At 52.2% G+C, this 26,975-nt stretch overlaps 1 protein-coding gene across 1 annotated transcript in view; it reads right to left on the bottom strand.

Annotated features, from left to right (window-relative positions):
• Positions 1–22,079, bottom strand: part of THRA (thyroid hormone receptor alpha) — a 946,869-nt gene extending 924,790 nt beyond the window's left edge. The window contains exon 1 of the mRNA XM_069634782.1: positions 21,679–22,079. The gene's annotated coding sequence lies outside the window, so the exon portion shown is untranslated. The remainder of the gene's footprint in view (positions 1–21,678) is intronic.
• Positions 22,080–26,975: the final 4,896 nt, after the last annotated feature.

Raw genomic sequence — 26,975 nt, 5'->3', positions numbered from 1 at the left:
ACATATCAGATTTCGACCTTGGGGATAAAAGTTACAACCTAAAATGTGTTCTTAACTCCCCAGAAAATGTTGAAAAGTAGAGATTTGAGGATGTGATAAGTCAAATTAGATATCTGGGTAGAAAATATTGTGTTCATAACTGTTATAATATGTGTAAAAACCGCAAAAAAATGCGGTTTGAATGTGAAACCTTGTTCAAACATGCAAATCTTTTCATCAAGTGCAGCATAATTAGGGGAATCTAAATATGTATATATTGTTATGTTTATTTGTAAGATACAAACTTTAGCTATATAGTGACTTTTTAGGTGAAAAATTTAAAAGTGAAAAATGAAAAATGAAAACTCCAATGGGTGGATTAATCCCTCCCATTATTTCAACTACATAACTCGGGAGCCTATCCACAGACAGGGCTGGGCTTTGGGGGTGGAGAGGACCATAGGGATCAAATTTAAATTCAGTGCTAATAAGCTAGCACCTCCTAAGCTTTCTTTTTTGCAGGTGTGGTTTTGAGGTTAAAAAGTGGATGCACAAGCCAGGGAGGAGCGAGCTGCCTAAAAATCCTCTGGGTGCAACTATTGAAAAAATGCTGCACACTTAACATTGCCTGGGAGACAGCAATTGGGAAAGACTAAAGAAACTGGGACCTTTGCAAGGAGAGCAAAGTAGAGGGATGAATGCTGGTGGCTATCCATGACTGAAGTGCCTGACCAGATCCCTGTGCTTCCACAGTGGAGGGTCCTGAAACGCTGATGTCAAGTAATGCCTTCCCCCTAGTTAATGGGTGGGGGTATGGAAGTAGACCCTTAGTATATTTTAATAAATAATAATTCAATTAACAGCCCTTTAGCCAAAGGACACAGGGTGAATTTATTAACATTTGATATTAACAAACTCACTCCCAGTGTGAATAAAAACTATAGTCTGTAATGTACTCGGGTACACCGATTTTTCTCGTCAACCCCAGAATTCCCTAAAGAGAAGGTGTGTCCTTGTCTAAAAAACTAAATTCCTAACTGTCACCATTCCTCAGACCTGGCCTTTAAGCAGAAGGGAGCTGAAAGGTGGTGGGGGGGGGGGAATAACTCAGAGACAACGTGCTTGTCTTTTAAGCAAGACAATGCAGCGCAACACAGGATTGAATCCTGATACCACGCTTAGAAACCACTCGCTGGTAGTAAGCGCGTTATAAAAGAACAATTATAATTTTAATGTAACTGAATGTCTGGATTTTTGGTGCTGGGTAAAGAATTGTTTTGCGAAATGAAACCAAGTGTCATTCAAAATTGAAAAATGCACACTCACTCCTAAGAGTGAGAAAGTGACCCTGATAGAAGAGAGGTTTTGTATTGCTTCAGGGTGAAGATGGAAAAGGTTCCATGTGTGATAAATGTGCTGGTTTTCCAATGTTGGATGAGCTTTCACATTGTTAGTTTTGACATGCGTGCAGGGAGATTAGACGACAAGCACACTGTGTGGGAGAAATAGTTCTGCACAACCAATGGTGCTGTGATGTAATTCCAAGTTCAGAAAAGGATTTCCAAGTTCATGATTTTGTAATGTTCCACAGTATTGTTTAATTTTGACTTCGGGGGGTTTTGTGGGACCGGAGGGTTGGACTGTTTATTTGGTTTGTGTTCCATGTACAAGAGACTCAAAAGTGAAGTCCCAAAAAGTGAGTTTTGTTTTGAAGCTTTGTTTTGTGCCACAGAGAAGGTGGCGTGTGTAATAATTTGGTGCAAATATTCATTGGACATATTATTTAATAAATATATATTCTTTCTCTACCCCGGCCTGGCTCTTGGATCATTGCTGGCACAGGGGGAGGGATCTAGGTGGCTCTATAGGAGTCATACAGCGCTAGAATTAATCAAATAATAAATTGTGTGGTGCTTTAAATGGGGGAAAGGAACTCCCCATGTTAAGGGTAGTATCTAAATATATTGTTACAATACAGCAGCCCCGAAGGCCGGTGCTGACCCATTGAAGTGCCCACTGAACTGCTAGGAAGTGCTAGCACGGACACAATTAAGATAAATAAATCTTGCTAAGGTTGTCCATTACTGGCCCACTGAAATACAGCACCACTGCGGTGAAGCACTGATTCACTATGGATACAGCAGTCCTGAAGTGCTGGTACTGACCCATTGAAGTGCCCAGTGAACTGCAGGGATGTCCTAGCACTGACAGACTGAAGGTAGAGCAACACTGCTAAGAAATGATGCCATTACTGGCCCACTGAAGAACATCGCCCATGCAGAGAAGCACAGACTCACTAAAGATACAGCAGCCCAGCAAAGAAATGCCACTATTGGCTCAATGAAGTGCCCAGTGAATTACTGAGAAGTTCTGACACACTGAAAGTACAGTAGCCTTGCTGAGAGGTGCTGGCACTGTCTCACTGGAGATAAAGTAGTCCTGCTCAGAAGTGCTAGCACTCCCTGGACGTAGAATAGCCCTGCTGAGAAGCTAGCGCTAACTCACTGAAGGTAGAGCAGCCATAATGAGACATGCTAGCACATACTCCCTGGATGTAGAGTAGTCCTGGTGAGAAGCTAGCACTAGCTCATTGAAGTTACAGCAGCACGGCTGAGAAATGCTAGCTAACACTGGCTCACCAAAGGTACAGTAACCCTGCAATCAAGTGCTGGTACAGACCCATTGAAGTAGAGCAGCACTGCTGAGAGGTTCCAGCACCGACTCACTGAAGGCAAAGCTGCCCTGCAGGGAAGTGCTGCTACGGAGTCATTGAAGTACAGTGGCCCTGCTGAGGTGTTCTAGCAGTAGCTTACTTAAGGCACAGCAACGCTGCAGTGAAGCATTGGTACTGACCTATTGAAGCATAGCAGCCCTACTGAGAAGTACTAGCACTGACTCAACGAAGGTACAACAGTCCTTCAGGGAAATGCTGGTACTGACCCATTGAAGAACTGCAGCAATACTGAGAAGTGCTAGTAGTGGTTCACTGATGGTTTAGCAGCCTTGTTGAGGAGTGCTTGCACTGGCTCACTGGTGGTACAGCTGCCCTGCTGCGAAGCACTAGCACTGGCCCACTGGTGGTACAGCTGCCCTGCTGTGAAGCGCTAGCACTGGCCCACTGGTGGTACAGCTGCCCTGCTGCGAAGCTCTAGCACTGGCCCACTGGTGGTACAGCTGCCCTGCTGCGAAGCGCTAGCACTGGCCCACTGGTGGTACAGCTGCCCTGCTGCGAAGCGCTAGCACTGGCCTACTGGTGGTACAGCTGCCCTGCTGCAAAAGGCTAGCACTGGCCCACTGGTGGTACAGCTGCCCTGCTGCAAAGCGCTAGCCCTGGCCCACTGGTGGTACAGCTGCCCTGCTGCAAAGCGCTAGCACTGGCGGTACAGCTGCCCTGCTGTGAAGTGCTAGCACTGGCTCACTGATGGTACAGTTGCCCTGCTGAGAAGCGCTAGCACTGGCTCATTGATGGTGCAGATGCCCTCCAGAGAAGTACCAGCACTGCCCACTGATGGTATAGCAATCTTGTTGAGAAGTGCTAGTACTGGCTCACTGATGGTACAGCCGCCCCGCTGAGAAGCGCTAGCACTGGCTCACTGATGGTACAGCTGCCCTGCTGTGAAGTGCTAGCACTGGCTCACTGGTGGCACAGCTGTCCTGCTGAGAATTGTTGGCACTGGCCCACTGGTGGTACAGGTGCCCTGCAGTTCTAGCACTGGCTCACTGGTTGTACAGCTGCCCTGCTATGAAGTGCTAGCACTGGCTCACTGGTTGTACAGCTGCCCTGCTGTGAAGCACTGGCACTGGCCCACTGGTGGAACAGCTGCCCTGCTGAGAAGTGTTGGCACTGGCTCTCTGGTGGCACAGCTGCCCTGCTGAGAAGTGTTGGCACTGGCTCACTGGTGGTACAGCTGCCGGCTGTGAAGCGCTGGCACTGGTGGTACAGCTGCCCTGCTGTGAAGTGCTACCACTGGCTCACTGGTGGTACAGCTGCCCTGCTGTGAAGCGCTAGCACTGGCTCACTGGTTGTACAGCTGCCCTGCTGTGAAGCGCTGGCACTGGCCCACTGGTGGTACAGCTGCCCGGCTGTGAAGTGTTGGCACTGGCCCACTGGTGGTACAGCTGCCCTGCTGTGAAGTGCTAGAACTGGCTCGCTGGTGGTATAACTGCCCTGCCGCAAAGCGATAGCACTGGCCCACTGATGGTACAGCTTCCCTGCTGAGAAGTGTTGGCACTGGCCTACTGGTGGTACAGCTGCCCTGCTGTGAAGTGCTACCACTGGCTCACTGGTGGTACAGCTGCCCTGCTGCAAAGCGCTAGCACTGGCTCAATGGTGGTACAGCTGCCCTGATGCAAAGTGCTAGCACTGGCCCACTGATGGTACAGCTGCCCAGCTGTGAAGTGCTAGCACTGGCCCACTGGTGGTACAGCTGCCCTGCTGTGAAGTGTTAGAACTGGCCCACTGGTGGTACAGCTGCCCTGCTGCAAAGCGCTAGCACTGGCCCACTGGTGGTGCAGCTGCCTTGCTGCGAAGTGTTGGCACTGGCTCACTGGTGGTACAGCTGCCCTGCTGTGAAGTGCTAGCACTGGCTCACTGGTTGTACAGCTGCCCTGCTGTGAAGCGCTGGCACAGGCCCACTGGTGGTACAGCTGCCCTGCTGTGAAGTGTAGGCACTGGCCCACTGGTGGTACAGCTGCCCTGCTGAGAAGTGTTGGCACTGGCCCACTGGTGGTACAGCTGCCCTGCTGTGAAGTGCTGGCACTGGTGGTACAGCTGCCCTGCTGTGAAGTGCTACCACTAGCTCACTGGTGGTACAGATGCCCTGCTGTGAAGTGCTAGCACTGGCTCACTGGTGGTACAGATGCCCTGCTGTGAAGTGCTAGCACTAGCTCACTGGTGGTACAGATGCCCTGCTGTGAAGTGCTAGCACTGGCTCACTGGTGGTACAGCTGCCCTGCTGAGAAGTGTTGGCACTAGCCCACTGGTGGTACAGCTGCCCTGCTGTGAAGCGCTGGCACAGGCCCACTGGTGGTACAGCTGCCCTGCTGTGAAGTGCTAGCACTGGCCCACTGATGGTACAGCTGCCCTGCTGCAAAGCGCTAGCACTGGCCCACTGATGGTACAGCTGCCCAGCTGTGAAGTTCTAGCACTGGCCCACTGGTGGTACAGCTGCCCTGCTGTGAAGTGCTAGAACTGGCTCGCTGGTGGTAAAACTGCCCTGCCGCAAAGCGATAGCACTGGCCCACTGATGGTACAGCTTCCCTGCTGAGAAGTGTTGGCACTGGCCTACTGGTGGTACAGCTGCCCTGCTGTGAAGTGCTACCACTGGCTCACTGGTGGTACAGCTGCCCTGCTGCAAAGCGCTAGCACTGGCTCAATGGTGGTACAGCTGCCCTGATGCAAAGTGCTAGCACTGGCCCACTGATGGTACAGCTGCCCAGCTGTGAAGTGCTAGCACTGGCCCACTGGTGGTACAGCTGCCCAGCTGTGAAGTGCTAGCACTGGCCCACTGGTGGTACAGCTGCCCTGCTGCAAAGCGCTAGCACTGGCCCACTGGTGGTGCAGCTGCCTTGCTGCGAAGTGTTGGCACTGGCTCACTGGTGGTAAAGCTGCCCTGCTGAGAAGTGCTAGCACTGGCTCACTGGTGGTACAGCTGCCCTGCTGTGAAGTGTTGGCACTGGCTCACTGGTGGTACAGCTGCCCTGCTGAGAAGTGTTGGCACTGGCCCACTGGTGGTACAGCTGCCCTGCTGTGAAGTGCTAGCACTGGCTCACTGGTTGTACAGCTGCCCTGCTGTGAAGCGCTGGCACAGGCCCACTGTTGGTACAGCTGCCCTGCTGTGAAGTGTAGGCACTGGCCCACTGGTGGTACAGCTGCCCTGCTGAGAAGTGTTGGCACTGGCCCACTGGTGGTACAGCTGCCCTGCTGTGAAGCGCTGGCACTGGTGGTACAGCTGCCCTGCTGTGAAGTGCTACCACTAGCTCACTGGTGGTACAGATGCCCTGCTGTGAAGTGCTAGCACTGGCTCACTGGTGGTACAGATGCCCTGCTGTGAAGTGCTCCCACTAGCTCACTGGTGGTACAGATGCCCTGCTGTGAAGTGCTAGCACTGGCTCACTGGTGGTACAGCTGCCCTGCTGAGAAGTGTTGGCACTAGCCCACTGGTGGTACAGCTGCCCTGCTGTGAAGCGCTGGCACAGGCCCACTGGTGGTACAGCTGCCCTGCTGTGAAGTGCTAGCACTGGCTCACTGGTTGTACAGCTGCCCTGCTGTGAAGCGCTGGCACAGGCCCACTGGTGGTACAGATGCCCTGCTGTGAAGCGCTAGCACTGGCCCACTGGTGGTACAGATGCCCTGCTGTGAAGCGCTGGCACAGGCCCACTGGTGGCACAGATGCCCTGCTGTGAAGCGCTGGCACAGGCCCACTGGTGGCACAGCTGCCCTGCTGTGAAGCGCTAGCACTGGCCCACTGGTGGTACAGCTGCCCTGCTGTGAAGCGCTAGCACTGGCCCACTGGTGGTACAGATGCCCTGCTGTGAAGTGCTAGCACTGGCTCACTGGTGGTACAGCTGCCCTGCTGTGAAGCGCTAGCAATGGCCCACTGGTGGTACAGCTGCCCAGCTGTGAAGCGCTGGCACTGGCCCACTTTTGGTAGAGCTGCCCTGCTGTGAAGTGTTGGCACTGGCCCACTGGTGGTACAGCTGCCCTGTGAAGCGCTGGCACTGGCCCACTGGTGGCACAGCTGCCCTGCTGTGAAGTGCTACCACTAGCTCACTGGTGGTACAGATGCCCTGCTGTGAAGTGCTAGCACTGGCTCACTGGTGGTACAGCTGTCCTGCTGTGAATTACTACCACTGGCTCACTGGTGGTACAGCTGCCCTGCTGTGAATTGCTACCACTGGCTCACTGGTGGTACAGCTGCCCTGCTGTGAATTGCTACCACTGGCTCACTGGTGGCACAGCTGCCCTGCTGTGAAGCGCTGGCACTGGCTCACTGGTGGTACAGCTGCCCTGCTGTGAATTGCTACCACTGGCTCACTGGTGGTACAGCTGCCCTGCTGTGAATTGCTACCACTGGCCCACTGGTGGCACAGCTGCCCTGCTGTGAAGCGCTAGTACTGGCCCACTGGTGGTACAGCTGCTCTGCTGTGAAGTATTGGCACTAGCCCACTGGTGGTACAGCTGCCCTGCTGTGAAGTGTTGGCACTGGCGGCACAGCTGCCCTGCTGTGAAGTGCTAGCACTGGCCATTAGTGGCACAGCTGCCCTGCTGTGAAGTGTTGGCACTGGCCCACTGGTGGTACAGCTGCTCTGCTGTGAAGTGTTGGCACTAGCCCACTGGTGGTACAGCTGCCCTGCTGTGAAGTGCTAGCACTGGCCCATTGGTGGCACAGCTGCCCTGCTGTGAAGTGTTGGCACTGGCCCACTGGTGGTACAGCTGCTCTGCTGTGAAGTGTTGGCACTAGCCCACTGGTGGTACAGCTGCCCTGCTGTGAAGTGCTAGCACTGGCCCATTGGTGGTACAGCTGCGCTGCTGTGAAGTGTTGGCACTAGCCCACTGGTAGTACAGCTGCCCTGCTGTGAAGTGTTGGCACTGGCGGCACAGCTGCCCTGCTGTGAAGTGCTAGCACTGGCCCATTGGTGGCACAGCTGCCCTGCTGTGAATTGCTACCACTAGCTCACTGGTGGTACAGATGCCCTGCTGTGAAGTGCTAGCACTGGCCCACTGGTGCTACAGCTGCCCTGCTGTGAAGCGCTGGCACTGGCCCACTGGTGGTACAGCTGCTCTGCTGTGAAGTGTTGGCACTAGCCCACTGGTGGTACAGCTGCTTTGCTGTGAAGTGCTAGCACTGGCTCACTGGTGGTACAGCTGCCCTGCTGTGAATTGCTACCACTGGCCCACTGGTGGCACAGCTGCCCTGCTGTGAAGCGCTAGCACTGGCCCACTGGTGGTACAGCTGCTCTGCTGTGAAGTATTGGCACTAGCCCACTGGTGGTACAGCTGCCCTGCTGTGAAGTGTTGGCACTGGCGGCACAGCTGCCCTGCTGTCAAGTGCTAGCACTGGCCCATTGGTGGCACAGCTGCCCTGCTGTGAAGTGTTGGCACTGGCCCACTGGTGGTACAGCTGCTCTGCTGTGAAGTGTTGGCACTAGCCCACTGGTGGTACAGCTGCCCTGCTGTGAAGTGCTAGCACTGGCCCATTGGTGGCACAGCTGCCCTGCTGTGAAGTGTTGGCACTGGCCCACTGGTGGTACAGCTGCTCTGCTGTGAAGTGTTGGCACTAGCCCACTGGTGGTACAGCTGCCCTGCTGTGAAGTGCTAGCACTGGCCCATTGGTGGTACAGCTGCTCTGCTGTGAAGTGTTGGCACTAGCCCACTGGTGGTACAGCTGCCCTGCTCTGAAGTGTTGGCACTGGCGGCACAGCTGCCCTGCTGTGAAGTGCTAGCACTGGCCCATTGGTGGCACAGCTGCCCTGCTGTGAATTGCTACCACTAGCTCACTGGTGGTACAGATGCCCTGCTGTGAAGTGCTAGCACTGGCCCACTGGTGCTAAAGCTGCCCTACTGTGAAGGGCTGGCACTGGCCCACTGGTGGCACAGCTGCCCTGCTGTGAAGTGTTGGCACTGGCGGCACAGCTGCCCTGCGGTGAAGTGTTGGCACTGGCGGCACAGCTGCCCTGCTATGAAGTGCTAACACTGGCCCATTGGTGGCACAGCTGCCCTCTGTGAAGTGTTGGCACTAGCCCACTGGTGGTACAGATGCCCTGCTGTGAAGCGCTACCACTAGCTCACTGGTGGCACAGATGCCCTGCTGTGAAGTGCTAGCACTGGCCCACTGGTGCTACAGCTGCCCTGCTGTGAAGCGCTGGCACTGGCCCACTGGTGGCACAGCTGCCCTGCTGTGAAGCGCTGGCACTGGCCCACTGGTGGTACAGCTGCCCTGCTGAGAAGCGCTACCACTAGCTCACTGGTGGTACAGATGCCCTGCTGTGAAGCGCTAGCACTGGCCCACTGGTGGCACAGCTGCCCTGCTGTGAAGTGTTGGCACTGGTGGTACAGCTGCCCTGCTGTGAAGTGCTAGCACTGGCGGCACAGCTGCCCTGCTGTGAAGTGCTAGCACTGGCCCATTGGTGGCACAGCTGCCCTGCTGTGAAGCGCTGGCACTGGCCCACTGGTGGCACAGCTGCCCTGCTGTGAAGTGTTGGCACTGGCGGCACAGCTGCCCTGCTGTGAAGCGCTAGCACTGGCCCATTGGTGGCACAGCTGCCCTGCTGTGAAGTGTTGGCACTGGCCCACTGGTGGTACAGCCGCGCTGCTGGGAAGCGCTATATCGCTTACCCGGCCTACTGAAAGCCTAGCAGCCGCGCTGAGCGGGGGCCAGGCTGCGTTTAAAGACGGAAGCATCGGTGCTGCGCCTCTGCTCTGAAAAGCGCTTAAGAGAGGGCGGGTCCAGGCAAACACGTGACCGATACGAGCGGCTGGGAACGCTCGAGGGGCGCCCCTTACCGCGGCTTCCCCTTGCAGGGGCGCAGGGGGGGCGGAGCAGATGGCCAGATAGCATTCATGCTCATTTTACGATACCGAGAGCCCCCTCCAACCCCCACACCTTATTTTTGACACGGAAGCATAACATTCAATTGCGGTTTCTATAGTCATTGCCGAGGAGACAGCGAGAGACGCACTAAGAAGCGAGACTGTCGGATACGGAGACGGCCAAGCAGAGGCAGCGAGTGTCGGGCTTGGGGGGCTGCGGCTTGTGAGATTTTAACGGGTGGGTTTTCTGCAGACGCGAGATAAACAAACATGCTTTGCAACCTGTAGAACCGAATGCGGGAGGGGGGGGGTGGGGGCGCTTTCTCCGATCCTTCTATATCCGCGTGCGCCCTGATCCCGGTGTACGGTCGTGTGCGTGTGCGCCCGACTATAAACCATCTGAGGCGCAACACTCGTGGCGTGGCCTGTATCTAAACGGCGCTGTACCCACACGGGCTCTCTACTACAGCACTGTGTACAAGATCACCCACTGCACTACAGAGCCAAGTGCCCGCTCCCCCTGTGCACAGCTCCGTGCAGCCACCCGCGTGATCACTGCAAGACCTCTCGGTGCGTCAACGTGTACAGCGCCGCGCAGCCGAAAGCTACCTCGCCGTGAGCAAGATCTCCCTCTGCACAGCGCCCTGTGTCTGCATCTGTGTGTGCAAGATCTCCCTCTGTACAGCGCCGTGTGTCTGCATCTCTGTGCAAGATCTCCCACTGCACAGCGCGGTGTGTCTGCATCTGTGTGTGCAAGATCGCCCTCTGTACAGCGCTGTGTGTCTGCATCAGTGTGTGCAAGATCTCCCTCTGCACAGCGCCGTGTGTCTGCATCTCTGTGCAAGATCTCCCTCTGCACAGCGCCGTGTTTCTGCATCTCTGTGCAAGATCTCCCACTGCACAGCGCCGTGTGTCTGCATCTGTGTGTGCAAGATCTCCCTCTGTACAGCGCCGTGTGTCTGCATCTCTGTGCAAGATCTCCCTCTGTACAGCGCCGTGTGTCTGCATCTCTGTGCAAGATCTCCCTCTGTACAGCGCCGTGTGTCTGCATCAGTGTGTGCAAGATCTCCCTCTGTACAGCGCCCTGTGTCTGCATCTCTGTGCAAGATCTCCCTCTGCACAGCGCCGTGTGTCTGCATCTCTGTGTGCAAGATCTCCCGCTGCACAGCGCCGTGTGTCTGCATCTGTGTGTGCAAGATCTCCCTCTGTACAGCGCCGTGTGTCTGCATCTCTGTGCAAGATCTCCCTCTGTACAGCGCCGTGTGTCTGCATCAGTGTGTGCAAGATCTCCCTCTGTACAGCGCCGTGTGTCTGCATCTCTGTGTGCAAGATCTCCCTCTGCACAGCGCTGTGTGTCTGCATCTCTGCAAGATCTCCCACTGCACAGCGCCGTGTGTCTGCATCTGTGTGTGCAAGATCTCCCTCTGTACAGCGCTGTGTGTCTGCATCTCTGTGCAAGATCTCCCTCTGCACAGTGCCGTGTGTCTGCATCTGTGTGTGCAAGATCTCCCTCTGCACAGCGCCGTGTGTCTGCATCTGTGTGTGCAAGATCTCCCTCTGCACAGCGCCGTGTCTGCATCTGTGTGTGCAAGATCTCCCTCTGCACAGCGCCGTATGTCTGCATCTGTGTGTGCAAGATCTCCCTCTGCACAGCGCCGTGTGTCTGCATCTGTGTGTGCAAGATCTCCCTCTGCACAGCGCCGTGTGTCTGCATCTGTGTGCAAGATCTCCCTCTGCACAGCGCTGTGTGTCTGCATCTCTGTGCAAGATCTCCCTCTGCACAGCGCCATTTGTCTGAATCTCTGTGCAAGATCTCCCTCTGCACAGCGCAGTGTGTCTGCTTCTGTGTGTGCAAGATCTCCCTCTGCACAGCGCCGTGTGTCTGCATCTGTGTGTGCAAGATCTCCCTCTGTACAGCACCGTGTGTCTGCATCTGTGTGTGCAAGATCTCCCTCTGTACAGCGCCGTGTGTCTGCATCTGTGTGTGCAAGATCTCCCTCTGTACAGCGCCGTGTGTCTGCATCTGTGTGTGCAAGATCTCCCTCTGTGCAGCGCCGTGTGTCTGCATCTGTGTGTGCAAGATCTCCCTCTGTGCAGCGCCGTGTGTCTGCATCTGTGTGTGCAAGATCTCCCTCTGCACAGCGCCTTGTGTCTGCATCTCTGTGCAAGATCTCCCTCTGCACAGCGCTGTGTGTCTGCATCTGTGTGCAAGATCTCCCTCTGTACAGCGCCGTGTGTCTGCATCTCTGTGCAAGATCTCCCTCTGCACAGCGCCGTGTGTCTGCATCTCTTTGCAAGATCTCCCTCTGTACAGCGCCGTGTGTCTGCATCTGTGTGTGCAAGATCTCCCTCTGCACAGCGCCGTGTGTCTGCATCTGTGTGTGCAAGATCTCCCTCTGCACAGCGCCGTGTGTCTGCATCTGTGTGTGCAAGATCTCCCTCTGCACAGCGCCATGTGTCTGCATCTCTGTGCAAGATCTCCCTCTGTACAGCGCTGTGTGTCTGCATCTGTGTGTGCAAGAACTCTGTACAGCGCCGTGTGTCTGCATCTGTGTGTGCAAGATCTCCCTCTGTACAGCGCCGTGTGTCTGTATCTGTGTGTGCAAGATCTCCCTCTGTACAGCGCTGTGTGTCTGTATCTGTGTGTGCAAGATCTCCCTCTGTACAGCGCCGTGTGTCTGCATCTGTGTGTGCAAGATCTCCCTCTGCACAGCGCCGTGTGTCTGCATCTCTGTGCAAGATCTCCCTCTGCACAGCACCGTGTGTCTGCATCTCTGTGCAAGATCTCCCTCTGCACAGCGCTGTGTGTCTGCATCTGTGTGCAAGATCTCCCCCTGTACAGCGCCGTGTGTCTGCATCTCTGTGCAAGATCTCCCTCTGCACAGCGCTGTGTGTCTGCATCTCTGTGCAAGATCTCCCTCTGTACAGCGCCGTGTGTCTGCATCTGTGTGTGCAAGATCTCCCTCTGCACAGCGCCGTGTGTCTGCATCTGTGTGTGCAAGATCTCCCTCTGCACAGCACCGTGTGTCTGCATCTCTGTGTGCAAGATCTCCCTCTGCACAGCGCCGTGTGTCTGCATCTCTGTGCAAGACCTCCCTCTGTACAGTGCTGTGTGTCTGCATCTGTGTGTGCAAGAACTCTGTACAGCGCCGTGTGTCTGCATCTGTGTGTGCAAGATCTCCCTCTGTACAGCGCCGTGTGTCTGCATCTCTGTGCAAGATCTCCCTCTGTACAGCACTGTGTGTCTGTATCTGTGTGTGCAAGATCTCCCTCTGTACAGCGCCGTGTGTCTGCATCTGTGTGTGCAAGATCTCCCTCTGCACAGCGCCGTGTGTCTGCATCTCTGTGCAAGATCTCCCTCTGCACAGCGCCGTGTGTCTGCATCTGTGTGTGCAAGATCTCCCTCTGTACAGCGCCGTGTGTCTGCATCTGTGTGTGCAAGATCTCTCTCTGTACAGCGCTGTGTGTCTGCATCTGTGTGCAAGATCTCCCTCTGTACAGCGCCGTGTGTCTGCATCTCTGTGCAAGATCTCCCTCTGCACAGCGCCGTGTGTCTGCATCTCTGTGCAAGATCTCCCTCTGTACAGCGCCGTGTGTCTGCATCTCTGTGCAAGATCTCCCTCTGTACAGCGCTGTGTGTCTGTATCTGTGTGTGCAAGATCTCCCTCTGTACAGCGCCGTGTGTCTGCATCTCTGTGCAAGATCTCCCTCTGCACAGCGCCATGTGTCTGCATCTGTGTGTGCAAGATCTCCCTCTGTACAGCGCCGTGTGTCTGCATCTGTGTGTGCAAGATCTCCCTCTGCACAGCGCCGTGTGTCTGCATCTGTGTGTGCAAGATCTCCCTCTGTACAGCGCCGTGTGTCTGCATCTGTGTGTGCAAGATCTCCCTCTGTACAGCGCTGTGTGTCTGCATCTGTGTGTGCAAGATCTCCCTCTGCACAGCGCCTTGTGTCTGCATCTGTGTGCAATATCTCCCTCTGTACAACGCGTGTGTCTGCCTGTGTGCAAGATCTCCCTCTGTACAGCGCTGTGTGTCTGCCTGTGTGCAAGATCTCCCTCTATACAGCCCTGTGTGTCTGCATCTCTGTGCAAGATCTCCCTCTATACAGCGCCGTGAGTCTGCATCTCTGTGTACAGCGCCGTGTGGCTGGTCCAAGGCACCACAGACGCGCGTGCAACCAAACTCTACATCACTGTGTGCAAGATCTCTCTGTGTACAGCGCCGTGCAGCCAAACTCGATAAGACCCGTCTCTCTGCACAGCACCCCGTGCACGACCCCTCTGACACACCGCACCGTGTGCCCGATCTCTGCACAGGGCCGCAAGTCTGTCCCAAGGCACCACGTGCGCCCGATCTCCGCACAACACCCCGTGTCCGAGCCCCCTGCGTTTCACCCAGAGCGAGGAGTAAGCAAGGGCATTCTAGGGAGTCCTTGGCCTGCACCCATGTCCATGCTGCGGCCTACTGTCTCATGACGCAGGCATGAAGCGCGCGGAGCGTGGCGGGGTCGTGCCCAGCCATGCACCCCAATGCTCGTCCCTCTTGGCACGGGCCGTGCGTGGTGTGTTTACTGGGAGTGTAGGAGCTGTCTTCGACGCATATGTCGCTGCCACAACAGCGACAGACATGGCCCCTTTTCTTTCCGATGTTTTGGGGGAGGGGGTTTAAGCCTTGTCGCCCCCAAAGGGATACCTACTCGGGTGATGGTTATTTCACTGCACGGCAGCGGGGGTCCATCGGAGTCGAGTGCTCCCACCAATATTTGAGAACCCCCCCCCCATGACTAACTTCGGCAAAAAACTGAAACTACACCAGAAAGCGGCAGATAATGGCCCAACCCTTCTATATATAGCCAAGAAAAAGCCCCTGTCTCGCCCCATCCACGGGTGATAATGGCCCTCCCCCTCGTGACCAAGAGTGTCCCTTTCTTCAAGCTTTGCAGCTCTAATTGTGCTAGTCTGCTCTCTCGCCTCCTCCTAGAGGACTCACCCGACATCTGGCTGAGAGCCTCTCCCACTCACATAGGTAATTCACTTGACCTCTGCTGGAGAGCCACTCCTACAATCCATTAAACCCCCATATGGGACTCACCCGAGCTCTGCTGGAAAGCCTCTCCCACTCCTACAATCGATTCAACTCCCATAGAGGACTCACCCAAGCTCTGTCACAGAGCCTCTCCAACCACCATGTGAGACTCACCTGAGCTCTGCTGGAGGGCCTCTCCCACCACCATATGGCACTCACCGACCTCTGCTGGAGAGCCTCTCCCACTCCTACAATGGATTCAACTCCCATAGAGGATTCACCCAAGCTCTGTCACAGGGCCTCTCCAACCACCATGTGAGACTCACCTGAGCTCTGCTGGAGGGCCTCTCCAACCACCATATGGACCCACCCGAGTTCTGCTGGAAAGCCTCTCCACCTGCAATAAGGGACTCACCTGAGCTCTGCCGGAGAGCCTCTCCAACTACCATATGTGGGATATATTGACCCAATCAACAGTATTTCCCCACATCACCAAGCTGCATTTGCGCAGAAACAGCATAATGGCTGCACTGGCTTCTGTGAGCGCTATGGCCTCAAAACTGCATTTTTGCAGGAAAAAAAAGAAGATGGCTGCACCTTCTTGCCTAGCATACATTGGGCAGGATGGAACAAGGGGACACACGGAAAGAGCGTGACAGTGTGTTCTGACATATACAAAAGGAAGAAAGTGAAAAGGCAGCACTGCTTTGCTGGAAACCCCCAAAACCCCATTGAAAAGTAAACTTTTTCACCTTCAAAAATGCTGCTTTGACACTAATTCCATCTTTTCTTTCTAAAACCACTGTGATCAATAAGGTCCTGCCATGGCCAGGATATCTCATTGTACTTCAGCAAAACCAGGCATCAAACCAGGCATGATTTCTGAATGACAGGCCCCGTCAAACCAACTTTGAGAAAACTCAATGAGCTTCACTTTTCCCGCACGGGAAAATACGTTCATTTCTTTACAAATGTATCAAAGCTCAGTAGTTCAAAAGAGACTCCAGCTATTTGAGCCAGGTCAGTTTTAATGCATCTGTGCTTCAGACAAAACCGCTGCACTCGGGAAAATAATCATGGCTGTAGGACAGAGTGGCAATCTGATGCAGATGCAAAAACGAATGTAAAAGGAAATGTCAGCTGTGCACCATGTGTAAAAAATGGGCTTTGCAAAACTAAAGGAGAAAAATGCGTATTTAAAAAGTAAACTGTTGAATGAGAGCCTGCTATTACCTAGCAATGTGAAGGGGTTTGTGGCTGGTGAAAATAGATACATGGGTTATTTTATTCCACAGGCTTGTTTCAATTCAGGACCAAATACCAGAAAATAAAGGTTTTAAACCACCTTGCCTGGATTTGCAAGCTGTCAAAAACAGGTTATTCCGGTTGGCAGTGTTAAAGCTTCCCCCTAGGAAGGGAGCCACACCATAAACTCTCAGCAGAGACTAACACCCCACTGATAATTATAGGGTGGGAAAGAATCTAGTCTAGGCTGAGCCCACTGACAATGACATTTCCAGGACAATGACATGTGAGAAGAAATTTGCATGTCATTGTGATTTCTACAGGAGGTTTCAGAGGAGATCTCCACGAGGGCCCTGCCCTTTAGGGGGGTAGCTTGCAAGCTATGACCAAATATGGCAGACAAATGATTGCCATTTGCTTCCAGAGACCATTTCATAAATAAACTTTAAGGACGTTTATCTCTGCACTTTGTAAAAATATAAAACAAAACACAGTTTAAAAGTGATTTTATGGGCTTTCTTTTAAGATATGGTAGAATTCACTGACACTTTGGGGACAGAAATGGCAAAGTATTACAGATTACCAGAAAAGCATCCATGTTGCAAATGCCAATTTTGGTACATAGATCCCTTGGACTGTTATGTGCTGCATAAAATATGTAACCTGCTTATGTAATTGTTTAGATGTTTCCACTGTATGAAGGTGCCATTTAGGGCAAAAATTGATTTAGGTAAAGTAATTGTGGGAGGTTTTGGACATTGTAAAACTCACATCATAAATCTGACACCATTTTCCTGAAATCCAACGAGCAGAGAGCGAGGCAGAGACTATCACCCTTGTCCAATCCCGTTGTTAGAGGCACGTTTAGTTTAGCTTGCCCCAGCCATATACTTTGATGATGTCACTATGCATTCTAAACAAGAGTGCCTGACAAGACTCTAGACACACACTCTTCCTGATTTCCCTGCGCCGACGTCCTGTTCCATTCATCATCTAAATTCCAGACCCAAACTACAAGTCCAAAGCATCGCTGACCCTACTCCAGGGCCCACTGCAAAACCTAAGCAGTGCTGATCCTATTCCCAGCAAGGCCTCAAATCTGAAAAAATACTAGTCTCCCGTTAAAAAGGGGAAAACGGTGGTACCTTTTGCATCCTGAACCAGCCTGGCTTGCTGCCCACTTACTGCATGCCCGCTGCCATCCTGTCATCCAGCTGATCTTTAGTATCCAGTGACCAGAATTGCCAGTCCAGAAGTGCCATCCGGTGACCAGAACTGCCCAGCTGTCTGCCAGGCACACTGCCGTGTAGTGACCAGAACTGTTGACGGTCCAAAAATCCCAAAACTAAAAAGTGGACTGTGAGTATAAATGCCACCCCATAGAAACCCATAGCCTATCTTGTCCACTCCCACACTCCAAGTCATCCTATCCTTATCCTGATAACTTGTTAAAACGGTCAGAATTATCCCTGCAACCCTGCCCTCGATTTCTAGTGCTAGCGCCATCTCTTTAGTAATTTTGTCTTGCCATTAGTCCTATTTCTAGTGATCAGACTGGTTTCTGCCAGGGTTGGGCGCTGGGGTGACAGCGTTGAAATCACGAATCAACCCTGGATCTTACTGTGTCCCTCTTTGGTGGGCTAGCCTGAATACTCCAGTTTAAAGTAAAACTGTTCTTGTCAAAACTGATTTCCTTTCCCATTTCACGGCTTCATTTGACTCAAAGCGCACCTTTTTATATCTTGTACAACTCCTCCAATTTACCAGCTAGAGACCTATTTTCACTTCCAGAATATCCCTGGGATATACCTCTATACCCGACTCCACATTAGTGTATTTCACCCGTTTTTATTAAAAACCGTTTGGGTAATTTCAGGCGGGAATTAAAAAAATTGCTACATTTCCAACGTGTCATTTTGCTGCAATCTGTTTCAAACTTTCCACTCATTTTCGAACTGTATGCTTTTGGTAATCCATTATTTGTGATTATTATTGTCTTTGCATTGTTGCTTTAGTGAGGAATTATATTTGCTTCATGGTTTTTAACACACATTCATTATTTATTTGTCCATTTCCGAGTGTCATTTCATAACATTGCAAGGGGTTTAAAATCTGTTTTTCTCTCTTATTTGGGGGGGGGGAGGTCAGATTTGGATTCCGTTTCCCGTTTCTTATTCCTGATTACATGCTGCTTCTGTTTATCCACTCAGAATTGATTTGTGGGTTAAGGGAACATTGCAGGGGAAACCCTAACTTGGGTGCTTTCTTTCCTAAATGAAAAAGTGCTCCTATTCCGCTGTGCTGTGTATATGTTCCACTAGAAGGATAAACCCTGTGCATTGCTCACATTCTCATTGTAATTATCACCCCATTGGTGATTGCTGCCCCATATTAAAAAGTGTATGATTTCTTTTGAATTTTAAAATAAATAAATATTGTATTTTACAGCCAGCCTGGTTCATGGTCCATTGTGACCCCGGGTACTTGAAAAGGGGTTGTGATATGAGTGGTGTACCATCACAATATTGAATCTATAATATAAAGAGAAGCATTTCAGTTGTGCATTGCATACTAGGCCGAGACCAAGGTATGCGTCGCCTGATTGAAATCCTTAACACATGTGGAACTCACCGAAGCGCTGCTGGAGAGCCTCTCCAACCACTGTGTGGGACTCGCCCAAACACTGCTGGAGAGCCTCTCCAACCACCACGTGGGATTCACCCAAGCTCTGGTGGAGAGCCTCTCCAACCACCATGTGGGACTCGCCCAAACGCTGCTGGAGAGTCTCTCCAACCACCATGTGGGACTCGCCCAAACACTGCTGGAGAGCCTCTCCAACCACCACGTGGGATTCACCCAAGCTCTGTCGGTGTTCCTCTCCAACCACTGTATTGATTCACTCGAGCTCTGCTGGAGAGCCTCTCCAGCCACCATATGGACTCACCCAAGCTCTGCTGTAGTTACTCTCCATCTACCATATGGGATTGATCCGAGCTCTACTGGAGAACCTCACCAACCACCATATGGGACTCACCCGAGCTCTGCAGCCTCTCCCACAACCATATGGGACTCACCCGAGCTCTGCTGGAGAGCCTCTTCAACCACCGTATTGATTCACCAGAGTTCTGCTGGAGAGCCTCTCCAACCACCATATGGGACTCACCGAAGCTCTGCTTAAGTTCCTTTCCAACCACCATATGAGACTCACCCGAGCTCTGGAGAGAGCCTCTCCAACCACCATGTGGGACTGACCCAAGCTCTGCTGGAGAGCCTCGCCAACCACAACAGGGGATTCATCCGAAGTCTGCCAGAGAGCCTTTCCAAACACCACATGGGACTCACCCGAGCTCTGCAGTCTCTCCAGCTCTGCTGGAGAGCCTCACCAACCTCCGAGACTCACCTGAGCTCTGCGGAGAGCTTCTCCCACTCACCAAATGGGATTCACCACAGTTATGCTGGAGAGCCTCTCCAACCACCATATGGATTCACCCGAGCTCTGTTGGGAGAGCCTCTCCCACCATCATATGGGACTCACCCAAGCTCTGCCTGAGAGCCACTCCACCCACCATAAGGGACTCACCCGAGCGCTGCCTGAGAGCCTCCCCAATTGCATGGTGGAATTCACCTAATCTTTGCCGGTGATCATTTCTAATTCCAATGATGGATTCACGCAAGCTCTGCTAGAGAGGCCCACCAACTCCCACATGGGATTCCTCCGACCTCTGCCATGGAGCCTCTCCCACTCCGATAGCATTTGGCCCCCGTCTCAGTTGCAGAGCACCTCCAACTGCTTTAGGGTTTATGACCCACTTGTGCTGAAGATCAGCTACAATGGCCAATGGGGGATTTCATCCCTGTTTCACCTCAAGCCCTGATCTTCTGTTGGAGGTCCTCTTCGGCTCCTGCAGCGAGTCCCCGTCCTCCCCCATGGATGTGGGCATCTTCTAATTCCATAGGTGTTGCAGCCCTCCACATCCCGTATTGGGAGTCTTTGACTACCAAAGAGGCGTCCAGTGGCCCATCTGCCGGAGGCCACGTGGGACTTCCATGGAGGCTTCTCCGCACGTCTGGCAGGGCCTGCCTCTTGAACCCCGCTGGTCTCTCATGGTGCCCCAATACTGCCATAGGTTACTACGGGTCCACAGCCTGTTACCGATCAGTGGAACCCAGCAGGCATTACTGCCAAGCCTTATACCGGGCGCCAGGGCCGTGCAATAGGCTCTCCCGGCTTGCCATCATACCTTGCAAAAGGCACCTGGCCCTTGTACCAGGCACCAGAGTCTTACATCATGCACCAGTAGTTGGGTTCATACAGCAGGCTGGCACCATGGCCAGCATGTATACCAGGCACCACATGTGGGCTCATACAGTAGGCTGGCACGACGGCTTAGATGTAGCACCAAAGGCCATCCCCTACATCCGGCCCCGGGGCCCTTTTCATGCAGCAGAGGTCGCCCTTATGGTACCTGTGGTTGATGTAAACAGGCTGGCACTAGAGGCCGGCTCTACCAAGCACCTGAGGGGGGGGGGGTTCATAGAATAGGGTGGCACCAGGGGACGGACGTTTCCACCAGGATCAGGGGGGCCTGGGCGCAGCCAGACGGAGGAAGCAGGAGCACCCTAGGAGCCGGGGGACGCCGCCCTATTGTAATCACGGATGGGTGCTGTGTACTGGGAGTGTAGCAACCTCACCCCACAACTATTACCAGCCTCCATGTGAATGGTCCAACCCAACATGATCACACACGGCTCCCAGTCCCCGAGTTAGTTGTCGTCAGACACCGCCCAGCGGAACGGCGAGACCCCTCCGCAGCAGCCAAACCTTTACTCCACTAGTTCCCAGAAATGACATAACAGCCCCCCACACTCCCATAGAATTCAGATGCGAAATCGTACTTCGGGGAGGGCAGGACTCTATTCCGCCAGCCTCTCTCCTGGTGCTGGCCTGCCTCCGACCCTACCTCCCGAATACTGCAAGTACCCCCTCCGAGGTCAGAGTTGTTAAGCCTCCTGCAATACAGCTGTCGTACCCGCAACCGAGCGACGTCAATTCTGTATATCCCTCGCTGGCCCACCGCCCAACGAGTGGTCATTTCCCATGATATAACCGTCAGACATCCCTCTCCCAGACCCGTCAGACCCCTGCCGCCAAAGCTGTCACACCCCCTTTCAGAGCTGTCAGAAGCACCACAGCCCTCAGACCCTCCGCAGGGATCCCAGGCCCCCCAAAGCTTTCAGACACGTCTTTTCAAAGCTGCCAGACAGACTCCTCACCCCCCTCTGCCCCCACCCCGTCCAGTGTGTTTGTCTGCCTCGGAACTGTTGGGGGTCATCCCACCACAGCCCTCAGACCCTCCGCAGGGATCCCAGGCCCCCAAAGCTTTCAGACACGTCTTTTCAAAGCTGCCAGACAGACTCCTCACCCCCCTCTGCCCCCACCCCGTCCAGTGTGTTAGTCTGCCTCGGAACTGTTGGGGGTCATCCTGGAGGTGTACGACCCCATCGCAGAAAAGGCAGACCTCCATTCCCTCTCAAAACGTGTGTAGACCCCACGAGCCTGACGTCCCAAAGACATCACAGCTGCCCCCCACCCCCCCCCAAAATCCTTGATGTGACAGAGCTCTGCGCGCCATGGTTTAAAGACTCCCCCTTTCCCACCGCGCAGCTATCAAAACTCCCTGCCGAAGCTCCCAGAGACCCCCGCAGCCGGCAGACACCCCCAGAGCTGTCAGACCAGGATAACCCGCAGAATGCGCCCAGGGGCACAGGTCACTGATGCATGTGCCACGCCCCTCCCAACCCCGCAGTATAAACATGACACCCCTCTCTGCTTCCGCCCCCCCCCTGCACACACCCCGCCATCAGGTCACACGGGTACAGCACACATTCCCATACCTTCCTCCCGGCGGGGCTGTCAGTGCCTGCGTCCCGGGCCCGAGACAGGGCTCCACATGGAGGGGGGGGCTGAGGCTGATCGCACCCAGCAGCTACTCCCGGGACAGCCTCCCTGCGGTCCCTCTCTGCCCCCTCCTCCAAGGCTGCATGGCTGCTGCAGGAGAGGGGTGTCCGGCGCCTCCAGCCCAGCACTCTCCCTCCTGGGCAGCTCTTGGGCCCCCTCCCGGTAGATCCTCTCCTCCTCCTTGTAGATCCCGCCCCCCCTGGGGCTGTGCTTGTGTATTCGGGGGTGCAGAGGGCTGTTTTCTGCCGCCCCAGTCTCTGCCTGCTCAGCGTGTGTGTCAGGGAGAGAGGATCATGAGACAGCCTGCTGCCAGCTCCTCCCAGCCTCTCTGTCTGGGCCGGGGACGGGACCGCGGCCTCCCCCTGCAGGCCTCCCGGCGGCGCTGCAGCACATGGGCAGCCGCCAGTCTCACGCAGCTGCGGCGCTGCTGCCCCCCGGCGTCTTCCAGCAGCACTGCGGCACAGGGAGCCAGGCTTCCAGGCGGCCTGTCTGGCATGGAGATGGCATCGCGGCTGCCCCCTGCAGGAAGCTAGGCGGCACTGCACGTGAAGGCAAGTCCCTCCACCCCCAGGCTTGCCGTTATATAACATGCGGCTCTGAATCTCCCAGCGTGCGCTCATCTCATCCCGGCATCGTGGGGATTTTTAAGCATTCCTAGACATTCTGATCTGCGCACGGATTGCTTCATTCTGTGCAGCCAGACAATTCATTTGAGCTCAGTTTTTATTGAAAGTTTCCTATAGTCTGTCATTTTATGCAAATGCTTGCAATGAAGGATTTTAAAATTGTTATCTAATGTTTCCTGGAAGGTTTAATTTTAAACCAAAACACAATAAAAATAAAAAATAGGAGAGAAGGGTTGTCCTATACTAAGACCTAAAACGAGGTCTTTGCAGGAATGGAAGGGGGGAAAGTCCCTGCATGCCGTGGAGGAGACGGGCACTGAGTACACGGGTGCTCCGGATGCTTACCTCCACCCCAGCAAAGGCCATCTACATACCAGGAAAGACCATCTGCGTAAGAGTCCCTATACTTTCAAGCAGACTTTTTTTTTTTAGTTGTTTTTTTTTGGGGGGGCTGGCACCCCCTGGGAAAAACAGAAGTCGGTGCCCCTGTCAGGGGCCATTGATGCAATGAAGCAAAAGTTACTTACCCATAGGGTGACCAGACCTCCCGGTTTTCCTGTGACAATCCTAGGAAATCGGCCTCCGTCCTGGCAGTTTTTTAAATTTATAAACCCCGTCCCGGGATTGGATGGGTGGGTGGCTACAGTCCCGGTTTTTGCTGTGCACGTAAATTAACATTTAATTGGATAACGGGTGGGAACAAGATGGAAGTAAACAATGTTACTTTCTGGGGATACATAAATACACACAAATAATAGATGTGGGCAAAATATGCTGCATTTCTTAGTCAAAAAAGAGATACATATACAATTGATTAGAAGAATATAACATGGTTGGAGACACTATTGCCACTTTAGGAGTGTCTTCCACGATACCTCACATATCTGAGATAGAGCACTGGGTTGAGGGGTGGTGACTGAGATAGGGATGCAAAGTTACATTGTTTGCGGGGGAGGATAAATAACAATTATGTGGTTGAATATATCGACCATAGGGGGGAAAGAAGAGTAATAGATCCTCCCCCTCTCTAGTAATAGACAGGTGAACATGTCATTCAAGGGCATCTGTCCTGCCCTCCTGTCCAACAATGTAAAAGTCAGAAGCATTGTTCGTTGAGACAGCCAGGCTGCCCTTATTATAGGCAGGAGAGAAGAACAGAGGGTGCACACCTAAGAGCAGTTAGGTAAGTTTTCAAGTAAAGTCATGGGATTTAAGGTGCAGGGGAGGAAAATGACCCTGGCACAGAGTCACTATAACAGATAAGCACAAGAGAAAAAGAGGATCCAAAACGGAACCCTCCCCTCCCCTGCACACCTTCAGGGTCCGTCAATAGACGGTTAAATATTAATTCAAGGTTTTTTTAAAACACAGTATACGTATTAGTAGCCAAGTAAAAGCAAACAACATTCCCTATATTTGATAAAAAATGGTTCACAATTTAATAAAAAAACAGAGTATCACAGAGAAGGTTAAGTTCAGTTTAGTTGGATGACACGTTTCGGGATGAAAAAATCTCTTCTTCCTGAGCCAAATTTAATTAAACATGTTCTTTTCACTATAAATCCTCTGGGTAGTCAAGTACAAAGAGTGTGGGACTATAGAGGCTAGTTTGTTTTCTGGCTGCTGCTGGTGGCAGAAAAAGCCTTCATCTTTAGTACAGCAAATAGCAAGGAACCCTTCGTGTGTGTAAAAAAGTTTTGACACATCTTTGCAGGCGGCGTGCAATGCGCTTCACTGTGGCTTAGAAGGTTCATGGAACCGGGATGATGTCGGTTATGGGTTTGCCGTGCAATAGTCGCTGGCAATGACTTTCGATCCGATGTAGTAATGTCACTTCTGGTGATCCAGAGATTCTCTTCGGGTGGGCTATCCACCTGAGTCAGCTGTACGGGTTGCTGCTACGGACCGTTTCTAGGTGGGAAACGCCAGAAACAACAGTGTTTCCGGCGTCTCCCACCTAGCAACAGGCAGGCACATTAGAAAATAGGTGACACTACACACATTTGTTTAAGACAACATAAAACATAAAGACATGCTTACATTGCGCACAACATAATTAATACAGAATATAGATTTCTGATATAGACAATAGGTCAGCAAAAGGCAGCCATTGTATTACAGGTGGCTTCTGGGCTGAAAGCCATATGAAGATTTAGAAGTCTTGAGCAAACATAAAATAAAGTGCTATGTGCAAAAAAGGGAGTACATTGGGCAGAAGCCAGTATGTAGAGATTCAGCAGTTTAAATGGTAGGAATATACAGTTTCTAAAAGTAGTGTTCAAAGTTTTTTTATAAATACAATTTGACAGGGGACTGAGGCAGATAAGCAAGGCGGAAAAACCTTGGACAGAATGTGCTGGAAGTCTGGAAATGTATGTCATTACCAAAACCTGCTTTTCTAGTTTTAAGGTTGTGAAATATATCTTGTGATTCAGTGAAATTTGGAAAACACCTAGTCATGATAAATACCATAAAATAGGTAATTGTGACAGAAAATGATCATGTGTTTCAGGAAGTGTTTATGTCAATGGAAGCCAAGTGATGTATTGGACCTTTAAGTAAATGGCCTATCAAAATAGAAGGTTCATATAAGCATAACATTATTGTGTAATTTTTGTCACACTAAAAGTGTTGTCTAAAATGAAAGAAACGCTGAGATATTCTTTTGTCAGCCTGTAAAATGGGTGATTAAAACAACATACTCATGGCTATTTGTTATTTGTGTCTGTCTTTTGCACATCATGGCTTCCCTCCCAGGGAGGCTGGCAACAGGAGAGTAGCCTAAGTAATGAACTCTTTAACATTCTCGTGGCCCGGGTGAATATTTGATGCTGGATTTCTGCCCACACTGGAGCACGGAGGATGCTGGGGCAGGACCACCCCCCTGCATCATATAGGTGCAATGATGCAGTGGAAAGGTGTGGGTCCCAACCCAAACCCCCCCCAAAGGGAATTCCATGAGGCACCTGTGTGCAGTGGTGAGAGTGGTACCCCACGAGGGGCATGATATGCTGGCAGAACTGGACCATTTCAGCTCGGGCAGCGGCAGGAATTGCAGCCCCCCACAAGGATGCCACCTGAAGGCACATCCCTGCAAGCTCACACCAGAAAAAATACAGCCTGCTAGGGAAAAAGTCCCAAGACACGCATGCAAGGATAACAAGTATGTATTTCTCTAATATACAAATGCCTCAGCAAAGAACTCTGCTGCCGCCGTGCACTCTGATCTCTGTAGGGACATACAGCACATTATAAGCACAAATAACGTCACTAATGACGTAATTATATGAGGTACAAATCAATGATTCTAACTGGATGAGTGTCAAGATTCGGAATCTGTGGACGTTGTGGTCCACCTGGTGATTGTTGCAGTGCTTACAGCATTCTCTGATCCCTTCCAACATTATTTCTCACTGTTCTGTGTGTCACTCTAGTCTTTCAGATGACGACTGCTGTGTCACTTCCACTTCTGGTGTTCGGGCTATTCTACCCGCTGTGGCCTCTGCATCCTTGCCTCTTCAGTTGTTCATAAGAAAGGATGGAGACACCTTTCAAGATGGTTCATTGTATTTGCCCACAAAAATGACTCAGGAGATGGCTTTACAGCTATGCCATGATACTCCCCCCGGCAGGAGATAGAGGAATTAGGACCACTTTTACCACTCTTCAGCGACATTTCTGGTGGTCTGCTATGAAGCAAGATGTGAAGAGTTGTGTTTCCTAATACCACGTATGTGCCCAGAACAAGAGCTCTCATGAGAGACCAGCCAGAACTTCCCAACCAACCCTGGAAAACAATTGCTACTGATTTCATTGTAGGTCTTCCCCTGTCAAGGGGATTCACTGCATTTATGGTCACTATTGCCCTATTTACAAGAATGGCGCATTCCTCTTCCTTAGCCAAACTACCTACAGCTTCCCAAATGGCAATGGTATTTTTGACCAACATTTTCCATCTTCATGGACTTCCTACAACAATCAATTTGGATAGAGGTACCCAGTATGTATCCACATTCTGGACACAATTATGTAAACAACTGGGTATTGTAAGGAACTCATGGTGGCAACAGTAAAGACAATACACAAGTGATCACGGTTCAAGGGTGTTTATTAAACTGTATAAATGGGTTGGAAAAATGCCTAATATAAACCTGAATCACAGATGGGAGAAACCTACGACCATCGAATAATAAAACGGCAGTCTGAGTGGCATCTTGTCAAATAAAAGGGCCTATACTAAAAAAAAAACTATTGCCAATCCTTACAACTAAATACCAAAAAGAGTGTGGGATAAGATTCACAAAAAAAGAAAGAAGTGTTCACAAATGATAAGTCAGGATATGGTAGGCGGGTGTTTCCTTTGCCCACGTTTTGAGCACGGGACAAGGCGGGACTCCTGAGCACAGCACACTCTTGAGCTTTCCCAGCACGAGACTACAGTTCCGTTTTCAGCTACTTGGACCTTCAGTGGTTAAGACTCTTTTCTACAAAAAATCTCTTTTTTTCAGGGGACCTGATGTGTTCAAAATAACAAACAAAAAGTTCCTTTCCAAATGAACATTGGGTGATGACTTTTCACCCCTGTGTCCACCTCTTCCGGGCTCAGA

Source organism: Ambystoma mexicanum, chromosome 13 (assembly GCF_040938575.1).
Source record: "Ambystoma mexicanum isolate Mex_15411 chromosome 13, UKY_AmexF1_1, whole genome shotgun sequence".
Taxonomy (NCBI): Eukaryota; Metazoa; Chordata; class Amphibia; order Caudata; family Ambystomatidae; genus Ambystoma; species Ambystoma mexicanum.
This window is presented reverse-complemented; position numbering and strand designations above follow the sequence as displayed.